At 51.5% G+C, this 16600-nt stretch overlaps 1 long non-coding RNA gene across 1 annotated transcript in view; it reads left to right on the top strand.

Moving 5' to 3' along the window:
* The window catches only part of LOC146784268 (uncharacterized), an 81686-nt gene that overhangs the window by 47795 nt on the left and 17291 nt on the right, over window positions 1–16600 (top strand). The window contains exon 3 of the long non-coding RNA XR_014970816.1: window positions 3726–3846. This is a non-coding gene — a long non-coding RNA (uncharacterized LOC146784268). The remainder of the gene's footprint in view (window positions 1–3725; window positions 3847–16600) is intronic.

Genomic DNA, 16600 nt, shown 5'->3' with positions numbered 1-16600 from the left:
GAGCCCTTAAGCAGTGTGCAGTCTGAGGAATAATACATCTCCCCCCCCCCCCACTTCTACCCTTCTGATGGCCCTCCTTGGGGCCTCTGAATTGAATCAAATCAAGGTGGAGAAACAATGTTACAGAAGAGCGGGGAAGCCAGCCCTGTCAGGGTGCTCAGAGAGAACTATTACCAGTGGAACAGTCATGGGCAAAGCCATTTGTTCATGGTTCCACGTGGTGCTCGTGCAAACATTCCGTGGGGGGCTTCTCTCTCCTTCTCTCAGTTCAAGTTTCTGTAAGTCCCAGAGTGGTGGTTTGCACTTCAGGATGCACTGCTGGATCCCTGAACTGGTCTCTACAAGAATTTCTCTATTTAATCCAATCACATCTGGCACTGCAATACATTGAAACCCAGAGTGGGGCTCTCACTCTGGGTTCCCACGAGGAACTATCATATTAGCAATACCTCCCAGCACACGAGTCACTGGTTTTTGTCCTGGTAATGTAGGGTTAGGGAACCTATCAACTACGATTGCTTTATTAGAATGTTGACATCTGGCCAAATTCCTGATTATGCAGATCTCTTTTGTGCACACATACCCTAACATTACCATGGCATTTCCCTAATAAATAGTAAACTGAACTGTCATCGCCGAAGGTTTTGCTGCACACCTCAAGATTAGTGGGTGAGGAGGGCACTATGAACTGCATGGCTGTGCACAGTCTCTCTGTAATACTATGCACAGCTAGGAACTGCATCTTTTCTTTTGTTGTGTGGTGCATGTAATATGGCTGCTGGTGTCTCAATAAAGGGAATGCTCACCCTGTAAGACATTTATTTAGAAAACTGGAAGAAACAAAAAGACAAGAAAAAAACAACAGTTTTTGGATACATTGTCCCACTGCTGTGCTTTTTAACAACCTTTACTGTTTCTCCACATCTTCTGAAAATAATACATAATTATTCACCAGCATCATAATTTTGCCAGCTCCACCCAGTGCTTGTGAAAGTGTCATTCACCTTATGGAATAGCCTCCAAGATGGAAAACTCAAAGTAGGTACTGAGTTAGCTCCCTTCAGCTAGTTGCATTTTTGCCAGTTTCAATCAAACCACAAAACAGGCAGCAGGAGTTCTGAATGTCAGTCACTGTGAGTTTTTGCCCCATTATGTCTGCACCTGCAATGAGGGGAGAAAAAGAAATCCACACCCAGCCATCAATCACTAAGTCACATCACAACCAAATCCCATCCCTCCCCCTCCCAGGGAGCAGATGCAATGGGGTTGGGGCAGCCGCAGAGCTCTGCACAGCTTGGGTGACTGTTCAATAGAAAAATTGAAAAAATATCAGTTCAAGTTCCATATCAATTGCAAATTAAGGTGGCCACCCTAAACTTGTGACATGTGGTACTCGCATGCCAAACTGACCAGCTTCTGACTTGGGTGCGAAGAACGGCTGAGAGCACTGTCCTTTAACCTCTAAAAGAGGTTGGATGTCTGGTTGGCATATGGGAAAGACTAAAAGCATACATGGGTCGACACTCTGGTACTTGACGGCATGTAAATCAGTGGCCATCTTGAAACGTGAACTGACTGGTCTACCTATCAAGGGTTATCTGCAAAACACGAACAAGAAGCTAAACTTGTTTAGATTGTATGTTTATGAATGAAAGTAAGTTGAAAACTGTAACTTTTCAACCAAATACTATTTTGAATAAGTAGAAACATCTGCTTTAATAGTAAAATTGGATTTTTAATATATATTTAAGAAAAGTAACATTTAGAAAGTTACCTTTTACCTGACTGAACCTCCAGTAGGCTAATTAGTGTTAGCCTACTGACAGATGGTATGGAAATGCTTGACCTTATTGAGGTGTGAACACTGCTCCCAGTGCAGAACAATGACCTAGGTGTGGTGAAGTGTTTGCATTCCCCTTGCAGACAAAGTAACTTCAGTAACTTGTAAAGGGAACTGGACTTTCATGAGTAAATTTAAGGTGAGATCTGGAGAAAGGAACTCTTTTTCCCACAAGCCAGGCTTGCACTAAAGAAAGTGGCAGGGGAGCTACCCACAGAACTGGTTTTGAATGCACATAGAGAAAAGGGGCACTCATTTTCCTGGCCATAACTCTGTTAGACTCTGCACAAGGCAGGAAGAGTGTCTCCATCTTGGATTTTAGGAGTGAGGTGCATTGTGGGATTGTTTGCTGAATGGCAACCAGGAACTGCTGCTAATGTGGGTAGGGTTGTCTCTGGAAACCTTAACCCATCTGCCTAGAGCCAGGACTTAACCATACCCACAAGCTGGTGCCAACCATAATTGTGGCGTTCCAAGGTCCCATCCTTGAACCTGTGGACTGTTCCCTCTTCTAACCATGACAACAAAGTGTACTCCAAGAGTCAGTTGACTGACCTCTTCTGTGTCTACAGAGATACAACAAGCTGCAAGATGCCTTTTTCCTGAAGAGACCAGTTGACCACTACCACCTGGACTGGACCTTGCTAGTGGCCTAAGCGGTGGTGAGTCCTGGACCCTGAGTGCTGTCCCTGAGGTCCTGGGAGCCTTAGAAGTGACCCAGAGGAGCTGCTCCAGAAATTGTGAAAAGTTGAAACTTTGGACTTCCAAAACATCCGGAGCAGTCAATTGGACCTCACAGAGAAGATTTATGGTTTTGATGCACCATACCTGAATACATCTTCAAGCTTGACTCTCTGGCAGATTTAAAGTTCCATAAAAAGACCATGGTCATCATTTAGAGTTTGGTGGACTGTTACTTTGACACAAAGGTGACAGCTATCACATCTTTCGTATTACAAGTGCCATAAAATATTATGCACTCACAATTAGGCAGATGGGATATCCCAATTGCCAGACTCCAAAACAGGCTCTTTGTCAGAAGGATAAATCTTAGACCAGGATTAACCCACTAATTGTATCCAATCCATGCTCCATCATGGTTGACTGGAAATCACCCCTAGGTCCCAGCCTACCAATTCCATAAACTTCAGTTGAGTTTGAGTGCTTTATGGCATTTACTTACAACTTAAAAAATTTATACCTCAGGTTACCCTTATTGGAATTTTGTAGTTTTGGTATAATTTTGTTTATTAAATATTACTCTATTATTACAATTCAATTTGGGATTTTTAAAGTTTGGTATTTTGACTTTATTACTGAATCTCCTTTAATGGCTACCATGCCAAATAAAGGTCTTTTGAATGATCGATTGATTTTATTACTGTTTTGGTACTGCATAAATACTTTACACACTGGCCCAAATTGAGCATACCTGCTCTGTGCCATTGCTACCACTGTTTTGAGCTCTGCGTTAATTTAGTAACTTTAGGGTTGGTGCCATTATTCCTTAAGTGCTCCAAATAATTATTCACTTTTTTACACTATGATGACTTTCTCTGCATATTAAAAATATAATGAAACTACATATCTTTGTTGTTTTGAGGCTATGTTTTAATCTGCAGTCACTATATAGAAACAATAATTTTTTGCATTATTGCTTAATTTGTAAAAGGAGTGTCAGTGCCCAAAGCTCTGCTTGGAAGCCCATGGCCAGTGCTATTGAATGAATGGATGCCGAATACCAAGGCGGCATAGTGCTGAGTCCACCTCATGTCTCTTTAATCCTCTACCAGACACTCACTGCCACTTTATCTTACTCTTGCAGATTCCTGCTTTCTCCCTTTATGAGGATTTTCAATAGTTATCTTTCATCTTTCCCCTATAGGAAAATTGCTTCTTCGCAGGATCACCCAGACGTTTTGCTAGATATTGCTGGTTGTTCGATTCTGAAGTGCATTGGGCCCTGCTGACAAAGCCCCAGTGCATATGTTCTCACCCCTCAACAGGTATGTACAATTGACTAATCTCTGATTTTAACCTACCTTTATGTCCCTAGTATATAGTACAAGCTGTACTCATTGACAAAGTGGAAGCATGGCTCACAGTCTGCCACTGTAGCCTAGTTGGGCAGCTTTAAACTACTAACCCAACAAGGCAAAATAAACTATTTTCCAAAGTTAAAACCTTCCTTTATAATATTTATAGGTCACCCCAGGGAAGACCTTAGTAGCCCAGAAGTCAGGGTGCTAAATAAAGAAGAAATTGTTCCTTTTGGCTAACGTTGAGTTACACTAGCCCACACGGTAAGTCCTAATGCTCATTTGTGATCATCAAACATAGTACTCTGATGTATCAAATAAAATTTACATTAAACCCAACATTTCGAAAGTCGGATTTAAAGTACCTTTCAATGTTAAGGTGACTTGTCACTTGAGACATCCTGCTGCCCTCCTGCCAGGAGGTCTGAAGAACTCGCAGGGAGGGGAACAAAGGGTCTGCTGGAGAGAGGAGGTGTGACCTTCTTCTGACAGGATGACCCAAGGGTGGTGGCCTCAGATGGCCCAGCTTGAAAGGTTGACTGCTTCTGAGAGGCAAATGTGAGTCACACCTTAGCTTGGCTGCTCCTTTGTGTAGGTAGGCAAGCTGGTATCTCCTCCAGAACGGGAAACCCCATTGCAGAACTGGTTTTCCAGGACAAGTGGCTTATTATACTGAAAAACACTTCAGGGGTGTGTTCATAGCTCTGCCCCCGGAAAGAAGGGCCCAGACATTTGCGATTTGGGCAGACAATCGTTTGAGCCCAATGCCAGCCTAAAGTTGTAGAGGACTCCGCCAACCTCACCATAGATGAGAACAAGATCAGAAAAGTTTCTAAGAGTGAAGATAACATTTTAATTGAGACCAACACAGGACCCACATTTTACCAACACTTCTATTGCAGTGGGCTGAAAGTTTGAATTTGCTCTGGACTCATGTGTAAACTAATATGTGACGTTACAACGCATGCCATTACATCGCATGCCGTTGCAACCTCAATTTTTACATCGACTTTCAGTCAGGGGTGCGCTGGAATTTGGAATAGATTATTTTCTATTCCAACTCCAGTGCGTGTAACAGTAGGGAAGGTGTTGGAGTTAAATCCAACACCTTCTACCCACTGCTGCACACCTTTTTGTTGCAACGCCATGCGATGTAATGGTATGCGTTGTAACGGTTGCTTAGTAAAGGCTGTTTCCTGTTCCGAGGCTCAGACTACCACGAAGAGTGAAAAGCAGCAATTTACCAAACTTTTTTAAACTTGAAAAACTTATTGGAGTGAAAAGCAGTGAAATTTAAAAAACTTGCAAAAATCATAACTCAGGTTCCCTCCATCGGATTTGTCGTTTTGGTGTCAATTTAAAGATAAACTATACACAATTGTTTAAAAACAGGAGTGGGATGTTTATTGTGTTGTGTTTCTTACTTATTGACTGTTTTGTTACTCATAAAGGCTTTGTTTTCCTTTGAGTCAAGCCAGACTGTTCTGTGACACAGCTACCCAGGACTGAGCTATGGTTGTATTTAAATGAACCTAACTGGACCTGACAGGGAATAGTGACATGATTACTTGGTGAGGTCCAACAACCATTCCAACTAATAATCCACTTTCTCACATTCCTCTTTATGGGTTTTTCTCTCTTGCTAAATGTCTGATAAGAAAATAAGTGCTGGTCCCCAAAAATGAACGCTGGCGTGCCCCCCAGGTTCAAGTTAGGCACTGGTTATAACGTTCTGCCTAGATTTCTAGAAACTAGATACACATTTCATTTTGGCACAATCTACTGTTTTATCCCGTTTTGAAAGTAATTCTTTCAAAACGTAGTTTTGTAAATCTGAATTGTTTTAGCACTCTCATTTCTAGTTTATTACATGCCACCCATGGTTTGAGTTAGTGTTGCTGTGAGTTGTAAGGTTTTGAATTGTCTTTGTCTACCGAAAGTTGAGTGTGGGGTGAGTTGTTTTTATTTCGAGCCTGCGGGCAGCACGCATGTACTGTTGCTTGGCGACCTACTGTGTTTAAAAAAAAAAAAACGCTGCCTGCAGGGACAACCTAAATACTCTAAAAGAGGCTTTTAGTCTGTCGTTATTTACCATTCGTTGGCATCAATATCACTATTGTTTACAGTCTTCTAATTCGGCAGCGTTTGCGAAGCATCACTTCCTACGTTACTTCCCTTTCTTTCTCTGGCACCTGGACCAAGTACAGATTGATTTATTCTAATTAGTGCCCATCAGCTGATCGCGCTGTGATTGAGGTACTACTTTTAAATTTTTTTTATTTTGGTATCGCGTGAATTCCACCCAAAGGTATTGAAGCGCTTTACGCGAGCATGAGTTACCTCACACAAGTTCACATTCATTTTTAGGCAAGTGGAGATTAAGTGATTTGTCCAGAATCACAGGATGTTGACCTGATACCGGAACTCAAACCTCATTACTTGCCATGGTAGCATCTGGAATTAGGCTGTGTTGTGCTGGGTAAATACATTTCTTAAAGCACAACACGGGGTTGTACTGTCATGCTGGTACCGAGAAAAAGTCTGTCTTTGGACAGAAATTAAAATAAGAAATGTACAAGGGAATACAATGTTATTTCTTTTCCAGAAGAGACAGATTGGTCAAACACACTATTTTTAAAATTGTTTAGAAATGTGATAATAGGGGGTTATTTTTACCAAATGCACCCAGTGCTAATAGCAGGGCCTACATGCCATTTCCTGTCTGATGAAGTTGCACTGACACACAAACGTTCTGTAGGTACCACGCGGCAAACTCCACCTCCTACAGTTTCTATATGGCCTGGTACTACCTATACCCCCTCCTCCCTTGTCCAGACCCACACAATATCAAGAACAAGAGTTTAGTTGGAAAAGGGGGTCGTAGATAGCCCCCGGCCGTATTTATTAACAAAATTAATCAAACAATGAATATTAACAATTTTTACAAAATTTACGCAGATAATCATATAATTGACATTTGATATGTACAGATATCAGATGGCTATCCTTAACATAACTCTAATACAAGTTATTCCTATCCGAATCTAAGCATAACATCATTCATAATCATAATGGCAATCATTTTCTGCGTATCCATGTTTGAGCCTACGGCAAGGTCAATAACTGGTGTCAGATCCTTATCAATTAAACCCCGCCCTCCTGCCTGAGTGCGCATGCGCAGAGGGCCCGTTCACCGTGAGGGTACTTCCCCCCCCCCCAGTTACCCCCGTACGCTCTGTATACTAACTCCATCAGGGGCCCTTGCAGTTCTGCGCCCTTTACTGGCGCCATTGTGCACGTGCAGGGTGGCCAACAGCCTAGGAAAAGCGTAACTCCCCCCTCCCCTGCACCCATACAGCCACAAAGGCTGTAACTGCCCCTGGAGTTCTAGGAGGGATGACTTGTCCCTCCCCCTTGGGCGACCCCATTCAAGAATGGCGCCGCCCCCTAAGGACCTTAAATTTACTGCTCACCAATCAGGAGCTTACCGCCACAGGCCAGCATAGTTGCCCGACTATCTGGCCCCCCCCTACCCTCAAGCTAACTAGAAGCTCATGCGCTGCTTTTCAAGCCCACCAACCACGACAGCAGATTCTCTGAGAGGATTGCATTCCCCACAGTTGATAAATGGACACTGTTGGACCCGGCCTCGTAGAATGGCCCTCCGTGCCTCCGCACCACCGAAACCTGGTACCTACAGCCCAAGCACACGGCCCAGCCGAACCTCCCCACCCGGACACACGCACCGACCCGGACATCCCCGTCCCTGGCCTCTCTCCTTTCGGCCACCCCGGGCCCGCGTGCCCACTTCATGCACCAAGATGGCCGCCCGGCCCCAGCGCGACCCGGGCCTAGAGGCGCCACTCCGGCTGGAGGACATCACGCTTCCAGGGGATGAGAGAGGGAGGAGCAGTTTCTATCGCACCTCTGAACTCCCCCGGGACGATGGGTTTCGATCGGCCCTCCGGCCTCCCTGAGGGCCGGCTCCATGCCTGCTGGGTGTCTGGGACTCCTCCCGACCCGGCCCTGAAAGGATCAAAAGACAATAGCAGGAAATCCCGACAAGCGACCCCCAGGTGACAAGACCCCTGCCTGCACAGACTCCGGACATCAAAGAGGGGTCGACCTATAACAAGGGGTGCTCTGGGTCTGGCCGGCAGATTCGACGCTGGAACCACGAGAGCCTGCCGACGTGGTCGCGGCTCCTGGAACTTGGACCCACCTGAGCCCTGCTGAGTGACTCGCGGCTCCCTGAAGATCGTAAGACCTCCGAACTTGTACCTGAGCCCTGCTGAGTGACTCGCGGCTCCCTGAAGATCGTAAGACCTCCGACCTTGTACCTGAGCCCTGCTGAGTGACTCGCGGCTCCCGGAAGATCGTAAGACCTCCGACTTGTACCTGAGCCCTGCTGAGTGACTCGCGGCTCCCTGAAGATCGTAAGACCTCCGAGCCTGTACCTGAGCCCGCTGAGTGACTCGTGGCTCCAACCGACTCTCACGGTCCCAACGGACCCCGACTACAACATCGTATCCCCCAGCTCTAGGATTGTGAGCTGTGCGCCGGATACGTCCCTGCTTGAACCTTTACCAGAGACTGTCCCGCTACCCCCTACCCCTTCCGAGACTCTTGAGCCCGTGCTCACCTTGTACATATTGGCAGTGATAACCTACTTGATAAAGATTGTTTTCTCAGAATACCCGGTGTGGTCACTCTGTGTCGTGTGGTGCCAGAAGTACGATCCTAGATACGAGATTCCTCCCCCTGGGGAATCTCCCGCCAGTGCCCGGCTACGATACCTTGAGGGTGGGACTCAGGGTAGTCAGGACCCCTTCCAGGCTCCTCTGAGGTCACCGTCTAACATTGGTGGCAAGCGACGGGATTCGGGCCCATCACCTAGAGATCGTACCGTGAACAACGGAAGCCCTACCGACAAAGATGGCAGAAGGAAGCGCCGTGAGCCCCGCAGAAACCAGCGCCAACAGGGTGTTCCAGGTGGAGCAGCTAGAAGAATACACACACAAGGAGCTAAAGCAATTTTGCAAAGAACTTAAAATCGCTACCACTGGTCTCAACACTAAAGAGGATTTGCAGAAGGCACTGAAAACTTGGGTGGAGACCGGGGCCTCCCGCCCGGAAGGCACGGGGGAGCGCCCCGACGAAGCCGAACCCCCCCAAAGTGGAAGCAGTAGCAATCAGGTGCGAGGCACCGTACCAGACGGGGGCCTATCCCCGGAAGAGCTCGCGGACAGAGAGAGAAGCCGCAATCATGAACTCGAGTTAGCCAAACTCAAAATCGAGGGCGAATTGAAGTTAGCGGAAAAAAAGCTAGCAGTAGAGCAAATGCGTGTACAAGGCGAACTAGAAGAAAAGAAGCTCCAACGGGAGCACGAAGGAAGGAAGCTCCAACTAGAGCACGAACGCAGCTTGAAAGAAATCGAGCTCAAGGCCAGAAGCGAGGAAGGAAGGCCCCCGGGAAACCGAGAGACAGCCTCCCCAGCGGAACAGAAGGTCCACATCCCCAAGGATGTGGTCAACGAATATTATAAAAACGATGACATTCAGCAATGGTTCAGGGCCTACGAGGTCGCCATGACCTCCCATCGGATCCCGCAGAAGGACTGGGGGGCGGGGTTGTGGGGGCGGTTTCTGAGCGAAGGAAGGGACACCCTGCTCGACCTACCCCTCTCCCTGCAGACCTCCTACAGCCACATGAAAGAGGCTCTACTCACAAGATACAGCCTCACCCCAGAAATGTACCGTCAGCGATTCCGGGACTGCCGGAAGATCCCGGGCACCACCTGGGTGGAGTATGTAAACTTTTTCAGTCGGGCCTTCGATGGGTGGATCAAGGGCAGCAAAGTCACCACCCTTGCCGAACTCACTGACCTCATGTTGTGGGAACATCTGGCTGCGAACTGCTTCATAGAACTACGTCAGCATCTGCTTGACAGCAAGTTCACAGATCCCCGGAAGCTGGCTGTGGAGGCCGACCGCTGGACCAACACCCGGGTCTCCCGGGGCATGGTAGGAGAGTACCCCTGAGCCGGTCAGGGACCACCCCGCCAGAGAGGGGGAGGGAACCAGGGAGGGCCGAGAGAGTCCCAGCCTAGCCCCCCGAAGACACAACCTCCACCTTTCCCGGCGCCCCCCCCACCGGTGACAGGGCCCCCTGGGAGACGAGGACACCGGGTGACCGTCACGTTTCCGTTGCCAGAAACCCGGGCACTACGCCAATGACCCAGAGTGCCCCATGGCCCCCCAAGTCTCCCCTACCACCCCTGCGAGACAGATAGCCAACGTAGCTCTGGGGGAGGAGGTTGAGGAAGCCGAGGAGTGGGAACCCGCAGCAATGGCCCTAGTATCCCTGGGAGATAGAGAGATGATCCCTGGTAGCCTCCTACCCTCCAACACACAGAAATACGGGCAGCTCGTCAAGATCAATGGCCACCAGGTAGAGGCCCTGCGGGACACTGGGGCCAGTATCACCGGTGTCCTCAGGCACCTAGTCCCCGAGGAGCAGATCCTCCCCAACGTCTTTTGCCCCGTAATATCCGCAGACAATAGAGAAAGTATGTGTCAGGTAGCCCTGGTGCCGTTTGAGTGGGGAGGGGTGATAGGTAAACTCAAGGTGGCCGTAAGAACCTCCCAGCCGGTCGACTGCCTCTTAGGGAACGACCTAGAGAGTTCTCCCTGGAAGCACGTCGAGCGCAAGGCCCACCTAGGAATGATGGGACTCCCCGAGTGGGTGTGCGCCACCACCCGATCTATGTCAGCCCGGCTCCCTCCCTGGAGAGAAGTCGAGAACACCCCGATCGAAGAGACCAGTACAGTCCCCGCCGAGGGTCCTCCCGTCCCCCCAGCAGAAGGGTCCGTCGCCCGCGATGAACCCGCACCATCCGACCCCGCCCCGGTCCCCGAGTTGGGAGATCTACCCGAGTTGGCCCATTGGCGCCACGAGGGCGGGCCCACTCGGGAAGAGTTTTGCCGGGAGCAAGCCACTTGTCCTTCCCTGGTCGGACTGCGGCGCCAGGCCGAGGGCCAAGCCGCAGGTGACCAGACCGGGACACACCGAATCTATTGGGAAAATAGCATCTTGTACAGTGAGCAGAAGTCGGTGGAGCTGGGATCCGGACGAGTACTGGTGGTACCCCTCCGCTTCCGAGATTTCCTCCTGGGCTTAGCCCACGACGTCCCCCTCGCCGGCCACCTGGTTCAGGACAAGACCTACAGCCGACTCGTGACCCATTTTTACTGGCCTAGAATGAGAGCAGCGGTAGAAGCCCACTGCAAGTCCTGCCCCACGTGCCAGGCTAGTGGGAAGAGTGGGGGGAAGTGCAAGGCTCCCCTCCAACCCTTCCCGGTCGTCAGTACCCCTTTTGAACGAGTCGGAATCGACATCGTGGGACCACTGGACCCCCCCACCTCCCAAGGCCACCGTTTCATCTTGGTCCTCGTGGACCACGCCACCCGCTATCCTGAGGCTATTCCCCTACGCACCATTACGGCCCCCGTGGTGGGCCGGGCCCTGATGGGGATCTTTTCCAGGGTGGGTTTTCCCCGCGAGGTCATGAGCGATCGCGGCACTAATTTTATCTCGAAGTATATGACGTCCCTGTGGCAACAATGTGGGGTGTCCTATAAGTTCACCACCCCGTACCATCCCCAAGGGAACGGCCTAGTAGAAAGGTTTAATAGGACTTTGAAAGGGATGATCGCTGGCCTAGAAGAGCCCCTCCGGCGTAAGTGGGACGTCCTGCTCCCCTGCCTCTTGTTCGCTTACCGGGAGGTCCCCCAGAAGTCCTTAGGGTTCAGCCCGTTTGAATTACTCTATGGACACCCCGTCCAAGGTCCCCTCAGTTTGGTTAAGGAAGGGTGGGAGGCAGCACCCCAGACCACCCCCCGAGATGTGTTCCAATACGTCCTGGCCCTCCGAAACCAGACCAGGAAGTTCCGAGAACTGGCTGAGGCCAACCTGGAGGCAAGTCAAGAGGAGATGAAGCGCTGGTACGACCAGAATGCCACTCTGGTCGAGTTCCAGCCGGGCCAGCAGGTGTGGGTCATGGCCCCCGTGAAGCCTGGCGCCCTCCAGGACCGATGGACTGGGCCCTACAAAGTGGTTGAGCGGAAGAGCGAAGTCACATACTTGGTGGACGTCCAGTCACCTCGGGATCCCCTCCGGGTCCTGCACGTGAACCGCCTCAAGCCTCACTTCCAGCGGACAGAACTGAGCCTCCTGCTGGCCACCGATGACGGGGCCGAAGATGAGTCGGATCCCCTCCCGGACCTCCTGTGTGTCAAGGAGCAGGATGGCTCCGTGGAAGGAGTGAACCTCTCCCCAGCCCTCACTGCCCAGCAACAAGCGGACTGCCGCCAGCTCCTAAGACAATTTTCCGACCTCTTCTCCCTGACCCCCCGGGTCACCAACTGGTGTGTTCATGACGTGGACACCGGGGACAGCCCGCCGGTGAGACACCGAGCCTACCGGGTTCCTGACCGGGTCCGGTCCTGCATTCAAGCGGAAGTCTCGAAGATGTTGACCCTGGGGGTGATCGAGCCCTCTGACAGTCCCTGGGCCAGCCCCGTGGTCCTGGTCCCGAAGGCAGCGGCCCCCGGTGTCGCCCCCGAGCTCCGATTCTGCGTGGACTACCGGGGGCTCAATGACGTCACCCGAGCCGATGCCCACCCCATTCCACGAGCCGACGAACTCATTGACCGACTAGGGGCAGCCCGGTTCCTCAGCACATTCGACCTCACCTGCGGATACTGGCAGATTGCGCTCACCGAAGGGGCCAAGGAGCGGTCCGCTTTCTCCACCCCTGATGGGCACTACCGCTTCCGCGTAATGCCCTTCGGGATGAAAAATGCCCCGGCCACTTTCCAGCGACTGGTGAATAGGGTCCTGGCCGGGCTAGAACAGTTCAGCGCGGCATATCTGGACGACATCGCTGTCTTCAGTTCAGAGTGGAGTGAGCACCTCCAGCACCTCCGGAGGGTGCTAACCGCCCTGCGCCAGGCAGGCCTCACAGTAAAAGCCAGCAAGTGCCAGATCGGGCAAGGATCCGTGGTCTACTTGGGGCACCAGGTCGGGAGTGGCCAGGTCGCCCCCCTACAGCCAAAGATCGACGCCATCCTGGCCTGGGAACCACCCATCACCCAGACGGAGGTCCGAGCCTTTCTGGGACTCACGGGCTACTACCGAAGATTCATTCGGGGGTATGGCAGCCTTGTCGGCCCTCTCACAGAACTCACGTCTAAAAGACAGCCAAAGAAAGTGCAGTGGACGGCTGCCTGCCAGGAAGCTTTCGATGCCCTAAAAAAGGCCATGTGTACTGCCCCCATCCTCCAGGCTCCCGACTATGCCAAGGAGTTCATAGTCCAGACCGATCATGGCATTGGGGCCGTCCTGTCCCAAGTAAATGGCCAAGGCCTAGACCAGCCCGTCGCCTTCCTCAGTCGGCGGCTGTTGCCCCGAGAACAGAGATGGAGCACCATAGAGCGCGAAGCCTTTGCCGTGGTCTGGGCACTCAAAAAGCTACGACCCTACCTGTTCGGCACCCATTTCAGAGTCCAAACTGACCATCGGCCCTTGCGATGGCTCATGCAGATGCGAGGAGAAAACCCCAAGCTACTGCGGTGGTCAATCTCCCTCCAGGGGATGGATTTCACCGTAGAACACCGCCCTGGTACGGACCACGCCAATGCTGACGGCCTCTCCCGGTTCTTCCGCCTCAGCGAAGAGAACCCCCCAAGCTGATGGGCAGTTCTCTCCGGCTTTCAGCTGGGGGGGACGCGTGTTGGACCCGGCCTCGTAGAATGGCCCTCCGTGCCCCCGCACCACCGAAACCTGGTACCTACAGCCCAAGCACACGGCCCAGCCGAACCTCCCCACCCGGACACACGCACCGACCCGGACATCCCCGTCCCTGGCCTCTCTCCTTTCGGCCACCCCGGGCCCGCGTGCCCACTTCATGCACCAAGATGGCCGCCCGGCCCCAGCGCGACCCGGGCCTAGAGGCGCCACTCCGGCTGGAGGACATCACGCTTCCAGGGGATGAGAGAGGGAGGAGCAGTTTCTATCGCACCTCTGAACTCCCCCGGGATGATGGGTTTCGATCGGCCCTCCGGCCTCCCTGAGGGCTGGCTCCATGCCTGCTGGGTGTCTGGGACTCCTCCCGACCCGGCCCTGAAAGGATCAAAAGACAATAGCAGGAAATCCCGACAAGCGACCCCCAGGTGACAAGACCCCTGCCTGCACAGACTCCGGACATCAAAGAGGGGTCGGCCTATAACAAGGGGTGCTCTGGGTCTGGCCGGCAGATTCGACGCTGGAACCACGAGAGCCTGCCGACGTGGTCGCGGCTCCTGGAACTTGGACCCACCTGAGCCCTGCTGAGTGACTCGCGGCTCCCTGAAGATCGTAAGACCTCCGAACTTGTATCTGAGCCCTGCTGAGTGACTCGCGGCTCCCTGAAGATCGTAAGACCTCCGAACTTGTACCTGAGCCCTGCTGAGTGACTCGCGGCTCCCTGAAGATCGTAAGACCTCCGATCTTGTACCTGAGCCCTGCTGAGTGACTCGCGGCTCCCGGAAGATCGTAAGACCTCCGACTTGTACCTGAGCCCTGCTGAGTGACTCGCGGCTCCCTGAAGATCGTAAGACCTCCGAGCCTGTACCTGAGCCCGCTGAGTGACTCGCGGCTCCAACCGACTCTCACGGTCCCGCCGGACCCCGACTACAACATCGTATCCCCCAGCTCGAGGATTGTGAGCTGTGCGCCGGATACGTCCCTGCTTGAACCTTTACCAGAGACTGTCCCGCTACCCCCTACCCCTTCCGAGACTCTTGAGCCCGTGCTCACCTTGTACATATTGGCAGTGATAACCTACTTGATAAAGATTGTTTTCTCAGAATACCCGGTGTGGTCACTCTGTGTCGTGTGGTGCCAGAAGTACGATCCTAGATACGAGATTCCTCCCCCTGGGGAATCTCCCGCCAGTGCCCGGCTACGATACCTTGAGGGTGGGACTCAGGGTAGTCAGGACCCCTTCCAGGCTCCTCTGAGGTCGCCGTCTAACAGACACCATCTTTTAAGAAGCACGGGTCCCCCCTGATACACCCGTGGGCGATAGTCTACAATTGAGCAGACCTAAACAACCTCTCTATCTTGTTGATACGTCTTACCGAGTGGTTCAGTGCCCTTACAGACTCCCCCTTCACCCCATTGACATCTAGGTACAATTTGCGACCATGCAATGGTGCATCCCTGGCATACTTTTGCTAACCAACCCACTTCTGTGATTATGGATTCCACCAGCCCTCTTCTACCCAGATTCACCAGATCATTCCCTCCCAGGTGTAAGATAATGATATCCGGACGGGGACCCCTTTTACTCAGCAAATCCCCTATAAAACCCCTGCATTGACTCAAACAAAGGCCCCCTCTCCCATTGAATGAGACTTTTAAACCCGCCTGCTCCGCCCTGTGTATGTAGTTCCCTGAACAGAAAAATGCCTTCAAACGTGTCACATAGGAGTGGCCAATAATCCAAACCACCTGTGTTCCTGACGCTGGCAGAGGTGCATGTCCTTCCTTTGTTCGTTGTGGATGTTCCGACGCCAGTTTCCCCCCTGCATGACAGGTTCGAGAAACTGTAGAGATTAAGCAGAAATACACGCATCAGTACAGTGCACACGGCCCACTTACAACATGTGCAGCCACACATAATGTTTGTAACAATTAGAGGACCACCTCCCAATTCTCTTGACATTGCTGCTGTGCAACCCCCTTGCTGTTGCCTCGGTCGCAACCCCTATTCAAAACAAATGAGTTCCAAAGCGAGCAGGATCTAAACCTGTCTGCTAAATTGTCATGTCCATGACCCTCTTAAACTGAAACCGGGTGAGAGGTGTACCGTCTGCATGGATTAATAACGTCCCACACCGTATAGAAGCTCTCTGCCCCAAAAATGCTTCCAATTGTGCTACAGGGCAGCATGGATTGCCATGTGCTCTATGCAAAACTAACCCCTCACCGCGGGCCTCTTGGTCAGTTTTGGACTTTTTATTGGATATTAGTAGGGCGTCGCCATGTATTTTTACATGGTCTAACTGCAACCCCCCCTGTGTATCCTGCTTATTCTGGGCGACCAATTCCCCAACACGAAATGCGCCATAAAAGGCTAGTGAAAAGGCCGCCCTGAATAATAAAGCTTCCCCTTTTGTCGTGCAGACAGCGTCAAGCGTCCCCAGTAGGGCAGCTAGTAATTCCACTCCTATTGGACGCCTTGAATCGGGTGTTGCCCCTGGATGCGCTGCCAACCTTTTAAAGACTTCCTGACTGTAAAGCTATGAGTGGGATCCCCCTTGTCCCTGGCTCGGGCGAAGAAAGATATCGCTGCCACGTGGCGCCTGGCTGCCGCCACTGAGCGTCCCTCATCATGTAATACGCCTAAGTAACGTAGCAATGCCCTTGGGGTGTGCCATTCTTCCGCCCAATCCTTCCCCCAAAAAAGTGCAATATGACGAAAACGCCCCCTCATAGGCTTTCTTGGTCCTGGGAGCTAGGCTAGCTGCCACGAGGTTCGGTAGTTGGGGGCACCAATCAGCCAAAGTACTTCTGGGAAGGGTGTTGGGTTCGCTTCTGCAGAAGGGAGGTGTATTCTGAAGACCTGCATCTTGAAGCGAGAGAGTGCATCAGTAGCATTATTCAACACACCTGGGA

This window comes from Triturus cristatus, chromosome 11 (genome assembly GCF_964204655.1).
Source record: "Triturus cristatus chromosome 11, aTriCri1.1, whole genome shotgun sequence".
NCBI classification, from domain to species: Eukaryota; Metazoa; Chordata; class Amphibia; order Caudata; family Salamandridae; genus Triturus; species Triturus cristatus.
This window is presented reverse-complemented; position numbering and strand designations above follow the sequence as displayed.